Raw genomic sequence first — 19,697 nt, forward strand, 5'->3', positions numbered from 1 at the left:
AACAGAGGTAGAGGGGGCTGGGTGCCTGTTGGCGCCAACTCAGCATGTACATTTTTTGGAAGGTAGATGCAAATACATATTAGTGACATCGTAGTAGAGAATTTAGATACTAGTAGTTCCCGCACTGCAGTAGCATTTTCAGAATCAGGATTTGACACCAAAATGTAGGAGGCTGCTCCAATATTGTTTGGTGGGGTTTTTTTGTTTGTTTTTTTGTTTGTTTTGTTTTGTTTTGGGGTTTTTTTGGTATTTTACCCCTTAGCACATGAATTATCAACTGTTTTACCAATAGAAAATAAAACACAATTCCTTTTTATAAGTAAAAACAAATTAAAAATTAAACATACAATAGGATACCATTTACAAAAAATTAAGTATCTGAGAACTAGTTTAAAAAGGAGTATGTAAGACTTGGAGAAAATTTTTAAACCCTTTTGAAGAACATAAAAGACCTGAATAAGTGCAGGAATCTATCACACTCCAGAAAGGATGACTTAACTCTAAACAATGTCAATGCTCCCTAAATTAACCTGCAAATTGAATCCCTCCCAATCAAAATCTCAATAGATTTGGCTGGGGAGACAGGGGTGGAAGAACATCTGTCAAACATTCTAAAATTTATGAGGAAGACTAAAAATCCACTAATGCTAAGATGGCTTTTTTTAAAAAGCAATAAGAAGAAACACTTAACACTAGAAACTGAGAAATATCACAGAGCCAGCATTATTAAAACAGTGTGGTACTGGCACAGAAAGAAACAGGCTGGTGGGATGGAAGAGCGGGTCCAGAAGCAGGCTTACGTGTGCACAAAAACTTAGAGGTGATAAATCTGCCATCATAAATCAAAGGGTAAAAAGATGACTGATTTCATAAATGGTAAAATAAATTTGAATCTCTATCTCATTACTGAATAAGAAAATAAACTGTATATAGATTCAATCCCTAAATGTGAAAAGTAAAATCATAAATAATAGAAGAAAATACATGATCATATAGTGTGACCTAGAGGTGGGAAAAGATTTTGTAAACAAGATTCAAAAGCAACACCATAAGGAGAAAAATGGATGGATTTTATATCAAAATTAAAGATTTCTATTCGGTGAAGTATACCATCAATTGAGTTAACACATAGATGGGCAATGCCTGGAAGAAGACATTTGCACTAACAAATGCTTAGGGAATCCCAACAAATTAGTAAGAAAAAAAGAAGAAACAACAGAAAAATGAACAAAGTAGGTAAGTAGGCAGAAAGTCTTTTAGGTGAGACTTAATTTCACAAATAATATGAAAAACACACAAAAAAATGCCATTTCACATAGGGTAAATTAGCAAAAAATAGGAAGTCTGATAATACCAAGTGCTGACAAGGAGGTGGAGAAACAGGAGGGCTGATAAATGTAAAAACTGGTCTAGCTCTCTTAGAGAGCAATTTGGTGGGGCTTATCGAAGTAAAGAATGCACAGAGCCTATGACCCAGCACTGGCACTGTGGGGACATACACCCTGGAAAAAATCTCACACAGAAGCACAGAATGTCCATCATCTTGCTGCTGGCAGAAGCAAAGCACTGATGGCAATCTGGGTATCCACCAGCAAGGGAACAGAAGGGTAGATATGGTAACTACAAATGACAAAACACCATGCAGTGGTGAGAAGGAATGAAATAGATCCACTTAAAGCAACACGGGTAGGTCTCCAAAACAGAGTTGGCATGGGGGCAGGGTTGGGGGGCGGACAGATTTATAGCACAATATAATTTATGTATGTTTTTAAAAGACACCAAGCAATACCACTTATGTTTCAAGGATATCTGTGCATGTGGATAAACTTATGGAAGGTGCATTAGAAGGATACACATTACCGTGGATATTGGGGTGCTCCACCCATACCCCTCTTCAGGGCCAAAGCACCCACCCCCCAACTGCTGGGAGTATTAGTGCTCAGGCTCAAGGCTGCATCCCTCAGGGGAACTGCCTCACCTAAAGCTATGCCCCTTCTAGGGGAAGTGGCCAGTGGCTGGCTGATGCAAGGATATAAAAGGCTTGACCCTCCAGGGGCACCTGGGCGGCTCGGTCAGTTAAGCTCTCAGCTCAGGTCTTGATCTCAGGGTTGTGAGTTCAAGCCCCCTGTTGGGCTCCATGCTGGGCACGGAGCCCACTTAAATAAATTTAAAAAATTAAATTAAAAAAAATTTTAAAAGGCTGTCCTGCTTTGTTTGGGAAAACTCTAAAGGGTCATGCCAGGTCCAGAGCTTCCATAGTCTCAGCTGAGTCCCTGGTGGCAAGCACAGTGGGGATCAGCTTCACCTTCGGTCCCATACTACGGTCCTCACTTCTTTCTGGGTCTGTCTCCTGAAAGCACTCCTGAATGAACCTGCACGCGAGCCCCCATTTCAGAATGTGCTTCCTTCCAGAGAGCCCTATCTAAGGAATATGTGAAATAATCAAGAGTGGGAGCAGTTACTGTGGAAAAGGGAAGAGATATGGGGATGGGGAACAGAAGGGGCAAATAAGAATTCAGTGAGTCAACGTGCGGTCTCCCAGGACTAGTGACGACAGCATACCACATAACTTACGCGCACCCAAAAGTCCACAATACAAGACAAAAAACTGAAAACATACCACCTGTCTGTGGACAGTACACCAGCTGCCCCTTCCTTTGTTCACATTTCTCTGTAACCAGACCCCAGTGACTCTTCTGCTGGCAGGCCAGTGACGAGCAAGGAAAGGACTCAGAAAAAGCAAGGGAGGTAAATGGGCGAGGACTGATGTTTTCTTACCCTTGCAACTAGGGGGAACCTCAAGAATCTGGAAGCCAGGAACCCCCCTGGCCCAGGTCCATCCTTGCTGCAAGGAGCTATAAGAGATACATCCCACCCAGCAAGGGAAGGAGGAAGTAAAGGAGTGTGGTGGGGTGGGGGGAGGGAGAGACAGACAGAGACAGAGAATGTGTTTCCATCTCAGGCATGGAAGGGCCCAAGATCTGACAGAGATATAGATTCTATGCTTTCCATTCACTCCAGCACCAGATGGAGCAAGAGATCTTTATGGCACTTGTGGGGAGGGGGTTACTTACATCTGGGGAAGCAGCTTCATCTGCCTCTGAGCCAGATGCCACAATGACTTGGGCATCTTGCTCTGGCTTCTACTCCCCAGCTTGCCTGCCTCTCCCCTCCTCCAGCTCTCCTGCTTGATATTTTTCTGTAACAGAAACTTGTTCCCTTCCTTGGGCCTTGACCCAGCCCGTCTCCTCTCCATACCCCTCTCCCCCATCTCCAGTCCTTTCACCCTTTCAGCGTCTAGATGGGTCTCTGGGTTAGTGTCACACATGCAGACACTGAAGCAGATAAGGCTCCAAAGAGAGCAAAACTGATGCAATTGTGCTTGTCTTGGAAAATATGTGCCCTGGGAAGAGGCTGTGGAATGTTCAGGAAGGCCACTCAGAGGCTGACCAGAGGCTGAAATGCTCAGAGTTCTCTCTCTTCCCACTCAAAGAAAAATAGAGAACTATGTTTAAAGGAGCATAAGTAAATTATAATTCAAATTCACCAACCTACCTTTTCCATAAAATGGTACTGAGCTCCTACTATGTAGCATGTAAGTATGTTCAGAAGGCAGGGACTTCCAAAATGAGTAAGATGCAATCCTTGGTGTCTAAGAGCTCACGGTCTGGTAAAAAGGTAAGATTTGCACACCAGTATTGATGATGAGGAATGTAACATGGTAAGGGCAATAAAAAGCGCTACCCCCAAATGCTCAAATTGTTCAGAGCAGAGAAAGTCACATTAGAAGGAAGAATCAAAGGTTTCCTGAGCCACATAACTTTTGAAACAGCTTGCAACTTATGGATAGAATTTGTTACTATACTTTAAAAATTAATTTTAATGTATTTAATATATGTGAATACAGGGTAAGGCATTCAATACACTGAATAACATTTTTAAAAGATGATCAATATTCCTACTGCTTTCTAAAAAAAACTGCATGAGGGACGCCTGGGTGGCTCAGTCGGTTAAGCGTCTGCCTTCAGCTCAGGTCATGATCCCAGGGTCCTGGGATCGAGTCCCGCATTGGGCTCCCTGCTCCGCGGGGAGCCTGCTTCTCCCTCTGCCTCTGCCTCTCTCTCTCTCTATCTCTCATGAATAAATAAATAAAATCTTAAAAAAAAAAAAACTGCATGAAATAAGAAATCAAGATTCCCATCCTGTTACCCATCTCCTTCCATCACCCAAACTAACCCCAAAACTAACTAAACTAACTACTTTAACAGTTTGGTGTGAACCAGCCGTAATCTTTGGATGGAAATGATTTCAACAAAAAAAGAAGGGTATCCCAGGTAAAGACCAGGAGGCGAGAAGAGAAAAGGCAAGTTGTGTGCCCAGTGTGTGTGGCCAAAGTAGGAGATGAGAGATGACATCGAAACAGGGTCGGAGTCATGTCACAGAAGGTCCTCAGTGCAGGACTCTGGCATTTGGGATATTATTCAACAGGCAATGTTAGATAAGAAATGGTCAAAGGAGTTAGGGATTTTTAGCTAGAGTAAGAGAAGATCTGGGGGCACATGGCAGCAATAATTCAATTATATAAAGTGCTATCATGTGCAAGAGAGATTAGGCTTTTAATTTGAGGATCCACAGGTCAGAATTCGGGTCAATAACTTGAAGTTTCAGGAGTGGTATTTCAGTTCTATATAGATAGGAAAGGAGTTTCTAACAAACAGACTTCTGCCACAATAGAAGAGATGACCTGGGGAAGAGTAAGGACCTCTTCACTGGAGAAGCTCTGGCAGAGGCCCAGTGACTAATCACTGTGGACAGAAGATTTGTGCATCAAGCAGGGAGCAGGGAGCTTGTAAAGTCTTTTCTAACATTAAGGTTCTACAGTAAAATGAGGAAGCAGTGAAGGATTTTTAACTGAGGAGTTATATAATTAGAGCCATGCTTTAGAAAGATTAATCTGGTAGAAACGTATAGATTGGGTCAAGTAGAAACAAACTTAAAACAGATGAGCATGAGGCTGATAGAATAGCTCAATCAAAAGCAATTAGGACTCTGGTTAAACATGGTGGATTAGGCATGCTTGTTATCTGTACTCCCTCATAAAATGCAACTAAAATGACTGCATGAATAAAAAGGACATGAATCCACAAAGACAAAGACTATGGAAGATATGGAAGAGGAGACAACAGCAGACTGGAGGTGTCAACAAAGTCTGACTTGGAACTGGAAGCACCAGGTTTCTGTTTAGGCCAAGGACCTGGCTGAGGCTGGAAATGAGGCTGTAGCTGCCCAACACCCCCCACCCCCAAATCCCCAGGAGATGACAGGACATCCCTAGAGAGACTGTATTGGAGGAGGTCCACATGAGGGACAATAGTCACAGCTAAATAATGAGGTACAATTCTGAAACCAGAGCAGTTAAGGGAAGGATTACACACTGAATGGTGCGATCCCGTGGTTCCCTTCCCTGGCTAGGCTCCTAGAATGCCAGCAGCCAGGCTCATACTCACTTCCTCAGGCAGAAGACTAGAGAGTTTGTTTCTTGGGAAACTTACCAGCTCAAGAGAAGACTAATCACACTGAGATTTGGGGGCCCCCAAACAAATGGCCAGAACCCTGACTAATCACTCTGCTATAAGGCCCATTAGTCACCAAGACTAAGTACCCCCCCACACACACACATACACACACATACACAATCTCTACCTGAGACTTAGGGCATCATTTTAAACACTAATGCCAGGCAATAACTACTGAAAATTCTAGTGAAATCTCTAACACAAAATACCAAACAACCAAAATAAAGGAATTTTAAGGAAACAGGCAATGCAGAAAGAAAAGAAAACTTCAAAAATAGAATAACTAAAACTTAAGAGAAGCAAGGGATGACACTGTATTCATAAAAAAAAAACCAAGAGGATGCCATGGAAGAGAACAGAGAGTGGGAAAGAGCTTTTTCACACTGAAATAAAATATCCCAAATAAAACACTAAACAGAAAAGCTGGAAGAGGGCTGGGAAGCTTTCACTGAAAATAGAACGAAACAGAAAACAAAATGGAAAATAGAAGGAAAGGGGGAAGTACATTTGAGGATCAATCTAGAAGGTCCCCAATCTAACTAATAGGAATTCCAGAAGGAGAGAAGACAGAGAATTGAGGCGAAGAATCACCAGAGAAATAATATTAGAGTATTTCCCAGAACTAAAGCCCGCAGTTGCCTAGGCTGACAGGGTCTACGGGTGCCCAGCACTACAAACGACAAAGTGGCACCAAGGCTTGTCACTGTGAAATGGCAGAAGATCAGGGATAAAAACTAAACCCTATTCATGGAAGCATTATTCATAATGGCCAAAAAGTGTAAACAACCCAAATATCTATGTGGTATATTCATACAGCAGAATATGATTTGGCAATACAAAGGAATGAGTATTACGACATGCTACAACATGGAGGAACCTTGACAAGGTTGTGCTAAGTACAAGAAGCCAGTCACAAAAGACCACATACTGGGTGCTTCTGTTTCTATGAAATGTCCAGAAGAGACAACTCCATAGAGACAGATGTAGATTGGAGGTGGCCTAGGGCTGGAGTGGAGGTGGTTTGAGGGGGAGTTCAGACTGGGTACAAGGTCAGTTTCTTTGGGGGATAATCAAATGTTTTAAAATTGATTGTTGTGATGGTTGCACATCTCTGTAAATATACTAAAAACCACAGATTGTACACTTTAAATTAGTGAATTATATGATATATGAATTATATCTCAATAAAGCTGATATATTAAGGGGAGAGAAGGAAGGAGGGAAGGTGGGGGAGAGGGAATGGGAGGGAGAGAGGGAGAGAGAGCGAGCAAGAAAGAATCCTTTAAACTTCCAGAGAGGAAAAAAGGTTGAAGACAAAGGAATAGGAATCAGAATGGCATTGGACTTTTTAAAAACAGGCCAAGATATAAAAGAGGTGGTAGCACAGGTCTTTAAATTTTTGAGAGGCGCCTGGCTGGCTGAGTCAGTAGAGCATGTGACTCTTGCTCTCAGGGTCTCAGGGTCTTGAGTTCAAGCCCCATGTTGGGTGTGGACCTTACTTAAAAAATAATAAACAAACTAGGAGGAAAAGTGGCTTTTAACTAATACTTCCATATCTTGACAAATTATGAGTCAGAGTTGAACAAAAACATTTTCAAAAATTCAAGTAATAAAAAATTTTTCCTGTAAATCCTTTCTGTGAAGGCTTAGAGAAGAGATGAATATCATCAAAATAGACAGTAAACTAGGAAAGAGGAAGACACGAGACGGGGAATTCAGAAGCTCACACAGGCGAGGAACGAAAGGAATTCCCAAAATGTTGATGCAAAGTGCCACGGGGCCTTAAGACTGGCCTGTCCAGATTGGAGCAGGAAGAGAGATGATCTGGGTGGCAAATCTCAGGAAAAATAAAATGAAAGTGAACTGCTATGGAACTGATAAAGACACCCATGGCCAGACTGGAAGGAATTTATAGTTCTAGAAAATTTGGGAGCAGAGTTGGTGACAGACACATATCAAACTAGGCAAATTTTTAAAACACCAATATTAACTAAAAAAAATAATACATACAAGAAAGGAAATGTAAAAAAAAAAAAAAAAAAGAAAGAAAGGAAATGTAATCAGAGCACATGGCAGAGCTTAGGTGCAATGTTTCCACAGTCATAATACTATAAATACTGAATGCCAATTTAACCCAAAATTATCTAGTAACTAAATTAGGAGGTTCGAGGGAGAAGTGGGTATTTTTGTGTTGGAATGTGTTAGAGAGTTAACATCTGCCAGAGGAAGAAGACAACGATGTTGGCAAAGTTGGGGAGGTGGAATGAAGCATTAGCAGCATAATGCTGTTTCGAAAATACAGACTAGATACAGGAAGAGAAATTTAATTTCAGAAAGGTCATCAGGCCTTGAGTTAGAGTAGTGGCTGGCGGGGATGGATTTGGAGGATGTGGAAGCTGGGCTGAGGACCCAGTAAACGTGGAGGGCAAGGGGAAGGGAAGCCTAAAGCCAACAAGAAACGAACAAAATCATCCCATGGTTTTAAGCCTGGGTTGCCATAATGGCCGTGCTTGGGGAAAAAGCAAAGTTGGAGAAAGTTAACTGCCAGGTTAGCTGCTTGAAAGGCAAATAAACGTGGCCTCTGCTGTGTTCTGGGCAGTGGGGTCCCTTTGGCCGCACCCCCTTTGGTGCACCTCTGTGGCTTCTGGGGCACAGCATTCTGACTGCAGCTGTGTGGCAAACAGAAGCTGAGAGCATCTCAAATGTATGAGATTCTGGGTGTCAGAAATCACTTAAATTAATTCCGCTGATGTTCAGCTAATCAAATCAAAGCCCGGAGAAATTAATCCAAGGGAGGAAACAGTTAACCAAGGGATGGCCAACAACAGTGTTAAGGTACTTAGAGAAGTAAAGAACTGAAGACCAAGAAAAGGCCTTTGGATGGGGCAGTTAGGTGATCACCAGGAAAATCACTGCCCTGGCGTGGAGGGGGACAGCCACAGTGCGGGGTGTGAGAAGTGATGTGGGGGCTGGGGGAGTGGATCCTACCTGACAGCGCCTCGCACTTAGTAAGGGCTCCACAAATATTAGTTGTGGTTTTTTGTTTTTTTCAGAGAACATGATGATTTAAATGAAAAAAAAAAAAAAAGGCTGGTGGCTTTGTGAGGACAACTAAGTCTTTAAAGATGTTTGAAGGAAAAAAAGGAGTCCTAGAGCTGGCATCTAGACAGAGGGGAAGGCCAGGCAGTGACAATGGTTAACGGAGCTGAGAAGAGCAATGGCTGATGGAAGTGAGAGCCAGAGTACCTGGACGGACTTTAAAAAAGGACATGAGGGGCGCCTGGGTGGCTCAGTCATTAAGCATCTGCCTTTGGCTCTGGTCATGATCCCAGGGTCCTGGGATCGAGTCCTGCATCGGGCTCCCTGCTTGGCGGGAAGCCTGCTTCTCCCTCTCCCACTCCCCTTGCTTGTGTTCCCTCTCTTGCTGTCTTACTCTGTCAAAAAATAAATAAAATATTTAAAAAAAATAAAAAAAGGATATGAGTGCAACAATTAGTTGTGAAAAAGAGGACAAGTCCAGACTAAAGGAGAAGAGAAAAGGATGGGGGCGGGGGGATATCCAGATCAATTTTAAAAGGGAAGAAAGGGACATTGAAAAACCCTAGATTGGGTGATCTCTTTCTAAGGAAACCAGGAGCCATAAACCATCAAATGAAAGTAGGTACCTGTGGTGGGAGGTGGGGGGTGGTTTGCAAGCTGGAAGAAGCCAGAAAAGCTTTGGAACAGTGGTTCTAGGCCAGGAATAATTTTGCCTGCGACCCTCGCTCCCATCCCCGCCCCCGGAAGACCTTTAGTAATGTCTGAAGCCATTTTTTTTTTTTTGCTGTCACAGTGGGGGAGGAGGTGCCACTGGCATCTAGTGGCATTTTGTGGAGGTCAGGATGCTGCTAAACACAGGCCAGCTCCCCACAACAAAGAATGATGCTGTCCCAAATGTTAATTGTACCAAGATTGAGAAACCTTGCTTTAGAACAACTATTGAGGCAATTTCACTAAGCAGTCAACAAGAAATGTGTAGGAGGATTGCTCAGCAGTCCCAAGGCCAACCCAACCTTAAATAACATAAATCTGAATCCAGTTGGTATGGCTTTTTGAAGTTTTCTAGTTACACTAAGCAGAGAGAGCTCACATAAGTAGAATGTCTCATTTCGAAGGGCTTTACAAACATTTGTCATGAATCCATTGCTAAAGGTATAAATATCTAACATTTATTACCTTAAACAAATCTTTGAAATAGGTACCTTTTCTCTGGCTTTCCACTGAGGAAACAAAAACACAGAGGCATTAAGTAACTTACCCAAAGTCACACAGCGAGTACAGGTAGAGAAAGGATTTAAAGCCAGGCAGTTTAACACAAGTATCTATTCTTACCAGGATTCCATGCCTTTAGGGGACCTCTAAAATCAATTCCATTTCTCATTTGACACTCTTCCAACGACCTCCCACTTCTGGAACATGGATATCCTAGCAAAGGTGTTTCTTTTGACAGCTCTGCACCATATGTATCTCTTCCCTTTAATACGCAGGACTCAGTCTTGAGTTCAACAATCTAAATCCTAAGTGCTAAGGGCTAGAAAGGTGGTTAAGATTTCCTTAGAGAGAAGTCAAGCATTTGAGGTATGACCTCTGCAATAACTGCTCTGAATGAGATCAGCGACCTAACCCTTTAGAAATTCTGCAGATGGCCAGTCTGTTTTGTGAACCAGCATGTTAGCCATGCCCCTCTTTTTGAGATTACAGAGTGATTGAGTGCCTCTGAGCATTATTCATTCTATATATCAAGGCCTTTTTGACTATTAATCCCTGATCATATGCTCTGCTCAGCCTAGGTTTGGAATTATCAACCTCCTAGGGTTGTGTTCATCAGGACTTAGCAGAAGCACTGCTAAATTTTTACCATGTATGTGCATTAATTTAAGGAGAACTCATGGAAATCTAATGACTGGCCTATGATTGATGCTGTTATGAAAAATATCCAAGAAACAGATGAGGGATTAGACACTTTCAAGCATCATTAATCCATCCTCAGAACGGGTCTGACCTTTGACCCAGCTCTGGCTCTTGACAACAAGAGGGCTGTAGGCTTGGGACCTCCTGCCTGTGGTAGACGGATGGCAGGGGCGAGGCTGCTGCAATGGGAAGTGGGGTTGCAAACAGCTTACCTGAAGGATGCTGAGATGAGAAGCAGCTAGGAGGGGGCCAAGGGACCAGGATACCAGGCAGAGAAAGACCGCATCCCTGCTCCAACCCCATCATTCCTCTCGCCAGCCTCTGTCACCTCTGCCTCTAGGTCAAGGGACTCACAGAAAACTCCAGGCCTCCCATCTGCCAGCTTCCTCCTTTCTCTCCAGTTCTTCTCATGGCTCCATTATCTGGTCCATGTTCCCCGCTCCCCCAACCTAGCGGCCCTTACCAACATTCAATCCACATCCTCTGAGTCACTGTTTTCCTTGTACACTCACTCCCAGAAAGTCTCTCGATTACATATTGACATAGGGGAAAGGCAGGTCCAGGACTGGAGAATGTTTCTATTTCTATTTTCATTACTAACTTATTTAGGGTTTTTTCCCCCTGGTCGTGATTCTGGTTGTTGCTTAAGTACTTATTAGATAGAGCTTATTCTTCTAATCACTTTTTGTATTTCCCCAACAATTCACATCTGACGATTCCTATTCACTCTGTAGCTAAGATAAAATCAAGATTTAAACACTAGGACCTTCAGTTGAGCCTCACTGAGTAACAAATACTTGGGATTTTGAGATTTGAGCATGGTGGGGGGTTACAAATCTCATTCAGGGCAAGTGGAGCCACTTAATCTGGTCTTATATCCCTTGCCATTAGAAAAGCCTTGCTTTGTCTAACTTAAATGCATCGTACTGTTGTGCTCTCCAGAAATCCAGATTTTCATCATAGTATCCCTCTGGTAAGTGTCTCTCCGCCCTTTACAAGAGTCACCAGTCCAACCTTCTCATGCTGTAGTAAGAGGATCTGGGACAGGGAATAAAATTCATCTGTTCTTCCCTGCACCCACCCTCCGACATTAAGGAGGAGAAGGAGCTTTCTCAGAGTCAGGTACCTGAGAAAAAAGGCCAAGGATAGAGCCCCGAAGCTCTGATCCCTAAACCTCTGCACCTCTGGTGGCTATACACAGAGGGCTTCTCCCCTTCCCGAACCTCGATGTTAGTCCCTTGGCCACTGCCAAGTTCATTCCCTGCTCTCATTTCCTTTCTCTGATCTACCCCCTCCAGTAGCTCCAGCACTAAAGTTAGTGTTAGCTAGCTGGTTTATTTCATCTTCGGCATTACCAGGCCTGCTCGGGTCCCTCTCTTAACCAAGAGGCCTGCTTTCATCAGCATCCGTGTTGGCTGATTTCTGAGAAGGATATAGTGGTGCATGTCTGAAGCTGTTCACATCTTGACTTCCTGTCAGGATAATCAAAACTGCTTTCTACCAGGAGCTAAAGGAAGATGATCCAGCCAGGGCTCCTCTGGGGCAGAAGACAGAGTCCCCATGGTGCCCTACACTCTTTAAATTATTTGGACTTCGAAGTGATCTGTTTAGACCTTTAGGCCAACTGAGTGCTGAGAGATAGAATGTCTGCTGTTCTTTGTTTCTTCTAGGAGCTCCATAAGGAAAAGAAAAATAGAGGAGTCTATGAGACCCCCCCATCCCAGTGACCTGGCTGGAGAAAAGGTGTCACCTGCCACATGAGCCTCTCACCTAGCTATCATGGAGGCTCTTGAAACACTTCCGATCCAAAGAAGGACCTAGAGCCAGGAATGGATATGGTAGGTGCCCAGCCAATATTTGTTGAATAAATAAATGAAGTTTTAATATCTTACAGCATCTCTTCACCATTGAGATTACCGTCACTCTGAAGTAGATAGAGGCTAAAGGAGACAGAAAAGAAATTAAAATGCATTTGGCACCAAGACAGAGTAAAGCTGTGTCTAAACATGAAATGGAAATCGCATCCTCTCTTAGCATCCCACATTCTCCAAGTGCAACAACTCGGGGGCTGATACTGGTACACAGAAGAAAATGAAAACTTATTTCCTAGACCCCCCAGTCCAGTGAGAGTGTTCTATCTCCATGACCCAACGAACATCTAGGCCTATTTCTGACCAAAAGAGAGAGATAAAAATTCCTTCTCGGGAAACCCAAATTTTTGCAGAGCTGAAGAACTTGCTATATCACAGCTTTAGCTAAACAACACGAGCTTGATTATCAAATATTAGAATTGGAAGAAACAAGCATTGATGCAAGTAAAAGAATATTCTGCTGCTGATTTAAAGACAAGTGAATCGCTAAATATTTTTATTAGCAGCAAATTTGCTGCTTGCTGGAACTAATTTCACGCCCTGTAGATATGGTGCTTAAGTTGGAAATGGCGTTAAATTGCTCTTTCCTTGAGGCGGGTAAGGCTTCTGGTGGCAACCACCACTAGATGGCACAGACAAGGTAGCTCCTCTAAGATAGGCAGCTTTGGAGCCAATCATAGGGAAGTCCAGAGGAAGTTCCGCCCTACATTTCCCCTCCTTCCAAAGAAAGATTTGTGTCTCAAATATCCAAACCTTTTTAAAAAAGGAGTTGACTAGAAAGGACTACTCCTCCCAAGGTTCTTGAATTTCCCAGTTCAGTCTTTTCTCTAAACTCATACACCTCTAGTTCATATATCCAATTAGTCAACCAATTGTAATTTATATAGTTTCTTATGTGTTAGTCTGGTCTCTTCAACAGCACCATATAGCTTCTAGAAAGGAAAGATTACATTTTATCATCAGAATGGAAACCACAGTGGACGAACAGGTACAACTTGCAGGTCGGGGAGCTAGAATAGAAGAACTGAGATAAAGATGGTAGTGCAAAGGATGAGACCTAGGTTAGACCAAGATGGAACAGAACACACAGAGGTCACTGGAGCCCCCAGGGAAATGAAAGCAGGTGAGTAATCCAAAATGAAGACAAGGCCAGCTCTGAGGGTCAGGGAATGGCTGGGACTCAGAAGCCACAGCCAGAGGACACATTAAATAGTAAAGGTCAGAGCAGGCTGTGGGTGAACAAATAAACCAACAGAATGCAGAACACAAATGCCTAAGGAGAAAAAAAGGCAAGAGGCCAAAGGTCAAAGCAGCAGTCAGGAAATGCGTAGAAGCTAAAGAAGTAGGAGCAAAAGAAAGATTGAGGTACTTACTTTTTTTTAATTAATTAATTAATTTTTATTTATTTTTTTATTTATTTGATTGAGGTGCTTATTAAACAGATGCTTAGTCAGTTACTACCAAGACCGACACAGATTCACTAAGTTTTGCCCAAATGAACTCATTTCCCTGTACAGTAGAGTTATGAAGTTGATAAATCAGATCATGCCACTGATTCCTCTTGCTTAAAGACCTCTGAGTTGGCTACAGAATGAAGCCCAAACTCTTTAACATGGTGGTTGAGGCCCTTCACACTCTCCCACCTTGTTTCCCATCACTCCTAGCCTTGAACCCGGCACTCCACCCACATTAGGATATTTGCTCTTCTTGAACCATGAAGGAATGAAGACATGTATTCTTCCATGGTTGGCTTATCCCGTTTCTTCACTCAGAATATCTCCCATCTCCATGCTCTACTCATCTCACAAAAATCTTGCATATCTTTCAAGGCCCAGTTAATGTCACTTCTTTGGTGAAGACTTCCTTTCTCCTTTTTTCCCCATGAAGAAGTAATCTTCCCTTGCTCCAGGTCCTCTGTAAACTTTGCTTATACTGCTAATGTGGATTATGATATAATATATACAAAACCTGTTATATTTTACATTGAAAAACAAATATACCCCTAATACAAATTAGGGGTAATGCATATTTAATTATACACACATTAATTTGGAGCTAGTATATATATGGTTATCACCTCTGCTAAACTGTGAGCTCTTTTAAGACAAGAATGATGTCTTGATCATTTTTGTGTCCTCAGCACCTAACACAGAACCTAGCGGATAGGGGGTCAACAATAAACATTTATTGATTTGAATGGGAGTCACTGCCAAACACATATATCTTCAAAGTTATCATTATGAATAATGCTGTAAAATGGGTCATTAGGCAAAACTGAAGCTGTCTGAACACATACACAGACAAGAAGGAGGTTTCCAATGCTGCCAAGCTTTATGCTAGACAACACTTTTAATAATGATCCAAATTAACATACAAAGAATGTTTATCAAATGTGCAAGGAGACCCACTAATATCACAGGGAAAAGAATCAAGACTTTAAAAATAAACCTAATAGGCTGGAATCTAGTAGTCTGGAAAACTAACAAGATAAAATTGAAGTAAATGTAAAGTCCTTTATTTAGATTTCGAAAATAAATTGCACATACCGAGTAGGGTGGAGATGTCACTTGGCAGTAATAAATGTGCGGAAGAGTAAGAAGCTTCAGTTAATCATAAGCTTTGAAAGCAGACTGTGAGATGTGACCAGTGACAATCTAAGGACACGAGTCCCTGATGGTTGTGGAGTGTCCTGCTCAAAAGAAGCAGGAATAACGTCACTCTGCTCCAAGCTTATGTGATATATTATGAGGAATTCTAGCACCAGATTCTAAAAGATGCTTTAATAAGCCTCGGTTCAAGTCCAGACTAAAAATAAACAAACAAACAAACCACAGTTCATCCAGATCGCTGTGAACAGATGGTAAAGGAGTCTAGATACGGTAAAGTAAATCAAGAACAAGGGAACTCTGTGTGTGCTTAACTTGGAAAGCTAAAAACTAAGGGAAGGCTTCATTGATATCTTCAAATATTTTAAAAGTGCCTGTTATATGTTGCTACAAATGGCAAAGCTAGACACAGTGAGTACGAATTATGAGGAGGCGGGGTTTGGCTCAGTATAAGAAAGACCTTTGTAAGATTTACAGCCGTCCAACAATCAAGTGGGTAGCTTTGGGAGGATGAGAGCTCTCTAACCCTGAACAGATTCCAGCAGAGGCCAGATAACTAGGTAGGTATCTGTAAGAGACTTACAGAAGAGATTGTTTATATATACAAAATATAAATACCTTCCCTTGTGAAATCTCTCAGTGGCTCATCAGAATCTGCGGGATAATGTCTAAATTCCTCATCATGTTGGGGCGCCTGGACGGCTCAGTCGGTTAAGCATCTGCCTTTGGCTCAGGTCATGATCTCAGGGTCCTGGGATCTAGCCCTGCATTGGGCTCCCTGCCCAGCGGGGAGTCTGTTTGTCCCTCTCCCTCTGCCCTCCCCCGGCTCGCTCTCTCTCTCAAATAAATAAAAATCTTTAAATTCCTCATCATGTCATGCAAGCCCTTCATGACACAGATCCCAATGACCTCCCTCTCTTCATCTTCTGCCCTTATCCACCTCCCATGCCTTCAGACCCAGAACAATCCATATCACAGACACTCTGAACTCCTCACCTGTCCCCTATTTGTTATTCTCTCTCATACCACTAAATATTTGCATGTGCTGGTCCTTAGGCCTAGAACCCTTTCCCTCTTATCCTCTGTGGCTAATTTCCAGTCATCCATAAAGACCCTGTTCCAGAGTCAACCTTCCCTGACTCCTCTATTTCCTGCCCTGTACTCAGGAAGCAGATTCCCTCTGATGCGGCCTTTATTACAGAGTGTTTTTTTCTTGTTTGTCTCAAACAGTAGAATATGAAAAATTTGAAGAAAAAAAAAAAAAAAGACTGTCTCTGTACCTCCCATTTCTAGAACACTGCCTGATGGATGGCAGATGTTCAGTTTTTGAAGGCCTTTATTCCTTAGGTCAAAACACAACCAAGAAAGGGGTCAGGCAGAATCTAGAATTTACTAAATGGGCAATCATCTCCAGAAATGAGGGTTCGGAGAAATGACCAATTCAGAGAATGGCCATCCTTCTCAACCATAGACCACCTAAATAATTACACGCTTCGTGCTTTCTTTTTCTTTAAGGAATCTGGCTTCACTGTCTTCATTCCTCAAGCCTCTGTTCTTTGTCACTCCCTTCATTTCTTCTCCTTGTCCCCCACTTACATGCTCCCTGACTCTCCTATCTCAACCAGCGAAATATGTTGGCAAAGCAACCAAAGAACCAATTCTATTTATCATCATTTTTTTTATTAGATTAACTTAAATCACATCTACTGCCTTCAGGGCCTCTGAGTTTGTGTAACAAACTCATGTTAGTATTTTCTATCGAGGATAGTTTGGCAAGTGCCCCAAAGGTTAGCAAAACATGGTTCAGGGGCAGAAAATCCAAAAACTGAAATCCTCAAGGCTTCTTTTCCTCCTTGTGGAAAGGGCTCCTTGCCATAAAAAAATGTGGAATATTTATGAGACTACCTTCTCAAGCTGGAATATTTATAAGACTACCCTCTCAAGCTCAAGCCGTACCTAGGTATTTGTGTGCTCCTGAGAGAGTTATATTCCTAAACCTGTTTTACCTCTTAGATCTCCTTCCTAAGTATGAGGTCTTTCAATCCCAGAACACAGCACCAACCTATAAAAAGCCTTTCAATTTGAGTAGCTGGGAGCTCAAATAAGATTTGTGTCCATATTTTAAAATCGCTCCATTCCAGCCATCTCCTCTCATTCAGAGCCCAAGAACGGTGATTTCTACACTACCTACAAGCTCAGCTTGACCCTCTTCCGAAATGCCCTGATGGAACCGACTGAGTGCTTACTGGTGTGACCTCAGCTGAATGGGAGCATTTTTCAGCTGCTTCTCCGGCACAGTGAACTTCACATCTTGTAAGGAAGCATGGGGATCAGGCCTGTCATGGGCTGTAACAATGCCTCAAGACATCTGCTAATCCAGAAACCCCATGGTTCTTCTAATACTCTCACACTTCCCCACAAAGCATGGCGAGTTTCCTTCTCCCACCCACCAAATGTTCCTATATAGGCTCCAGCTGAGTTTTGCCATATATATCCTCCCTGCAGCTGCCTGGTATGTGTCTCTCAGGCTGCCGGCCTCTCCTTCACAAGAATTGGGGAAATCAGAACTCACGGAATCCTTCTCTTGCTGGTTGATCGCTTTATGTCAGCTCTGCAGAAAAGAACGCCTAGACCGTGAACCCAGAGGCTGGGGCCAGTGGCAACAGTGGTAACAGATCCTCCTGCTGTTTGAGGCTTTATATCCTCCTCCCAGTCTGTAGGAGAACAAAGGGACATTAAACTGCACCTTATCATCACCCTTGGCGCTCTCCAGGAGCAGATGCCATTTTACAAAGAACAAAGAAATCCCACCCCCACTGGATATGAGGAGACATGAAATGAGCCTTCGCACCCCACATTCTGGGGAGGAATCACCAAAAGCTACTTAAGGGCTTGGTCTTATGGGAATCAGGCCCCATTCTGACCATAGGTTTTACGAACTGTATTTGGCATGCTCATTCTGTGGTTGATCTTGGCAAGTCAAATCCAGTCACTCCTCTGCTCAAAAAGCTTCCAAATGGTTTCCCATGTCACTCAGAGAAAAGCTCAAGGCCTACCAGGCCCCCTGTGCACCCCCCCCCCCGCTCCAGCCACACTGGCTTCCTTTGCTCTTCTTGGACAATGCCTACAGACCTCACCTCAAAGGGCCTTTTGCCTGCTGGGCCCTTGGCTCTTCACTCTCTCACTTCCTTTAGGCCACTGCTAAGATGTTACCTCAGGAAAGAGGTCTTCCTTCATGACCCTGTGTCAAATAACACCCCTCAATCTACATGCCCCTCATTATTCTCTACTCCTTTATCCTGCTTTTCTTCTTCATAGCACTTGAAACCCACAGGTGTTTCACATATTTATTTGTTGATTATCTGGCTTCTCCCACTAGAATGTAAGTTCCATGAGAGCAGGGACTTTTTTGTTCATTCTTTACCCCCACAGTCTGGAATAGGGCAAGGCATCCAGTGATACTCAGTATAAATATTTGTCAAACGAATGAGCCCATGAATGAATGGCCCTACACTTAGGCATCCATACTAAAGACATATGATCACTTGCCTTGAGCCAATGAGTAGACAGTGCCTGACCAGGCAATGGAGCCTCTTGCCCCCTGGCCCAGCTTCTCTCCTAGTTTCCAGAACTCTGGCTTTTCAAATGATTACTAGCATAATCCGAATTCAACTGCTCCTCTGCCAACCAGCCTTTTCCTGTTCTTCAGCTTAAGGAATAGACCTTAGAACTCCTTCCAGCATGAAAAACCTTCCCAGCTCTCAACTAAGCCAAATGGACTCAATCTTTTGGCGGCTGAGTAGACTAAAACATGTAATTTGGTTCTTCTTTGTGTGAGCGAAGCAGTCCTTTTGGAAAATAGACAAAATACCTGGCTCTCAGTTGTTGAGCCAACAGGTTGAATTTTCTCTGAAGGACATTCTGACTTGTTAAGAATGGACAAATACTTCAGAAATCAAAAGCCTGTTACTTGTCTCATCCGTTTCGGAGGCCCACCAAAGAGGGAACTCGCCCCCTTCCCCAAACCAGGGGAAGCAGAGGCTTTCATAAGACACAATGCTGCGATAATGCTGAAGGAAGCTGTGCAGGTTTGCTTTCTATCCTATTGTCTTATCCTGTCAGCTCCCTCATCTCCCAGAACCCAGGCTCAATAATTTACAACGGAAAGACGTTTAATAAATGGCCAGATTGGAGCTGTCAGCTCTGCACAATGGGGCTGTTTGCATCTTTCGCTCGGCTTCAGCACCCGCTCTCCCAGCTTGCTTCGGCTAAAACAATCCCATTTGCTATTTTCATAAAATTAGTTCCTCTGCAGTTTCTGTTAATCAGAACATTCTTTGGAGAGAATTATACTGGGATTTCATCACCATCGGAGTTCAACCGCTATGTGAATCTGATGAATTTTTATCACCTCTATGACTGGCAGAGAAGGTAAAAAACTTGGGTGGGCTGCGTTAAGTGGGCAGAGAGTTCTTCCCTCATATCAGCTGAGGTCTCAGAGACCTGAGAACCCAAATCAGTCTCCCCTGCCACATATCTGAGCAGTTTTCTCCCACAGACACATCTCTTTTTTATATACCTATAATTCTGAATCTTCTTGGGGTCATGGACTCTTAAAAATCTGAAGAAAGCTATGGATACTCTCCTCAGAAAAGCCTACATATGCACACACCCACTAAGCCTTACCATTCAAG

General features: G+C 42.9%; 1 protein-coding gene across 4 annotated transcripts in view; it reads right to left on the reverse strand.

Annotated features, from left to right (window-relative positions):
- Positions 1-19,697, reverse strand: part of PKNOX2 (PBX/knotted 1 homeobox 2) — a 308,095-nt gene that overhangs the window by 285,262 nt on the left and 3,136 nt on the right. For 2 of the 4 annotated variants that reach the window (XM_064577273.1, XM_064577275.1), the window contains exon 1: positions 10,739-10,953. The gene's annotated coding sequence lies outside the window, so the exon portion shown is untranslated. Of the gene's footprint in view, positions 1-10,738; positions 10,956-17,575; positions 17,718-19,697 lie in introns of those variants that run through there. The other 2 variants (XM_054512208.2, XM_064577276.1) reach the window with 2 other exon arrangements.

This window comes from Mirounga angustirostris, unplaced genomic scaffold, assembly GCF_029215605.1.
Source record: "Mirounga angustirostris isolate CCGP_5_RB_7025 unplaced genomic scaffold, mMirAng1.0.hap1 SCAF_13, whole genome shotgun sequence".
Classification (NCBI taxonomy): Eukaryota; Metazoa; Chordata; class Mammalia; order Carnivora; family Phocidae; genus Mirounga; species Mirounga angustirostris.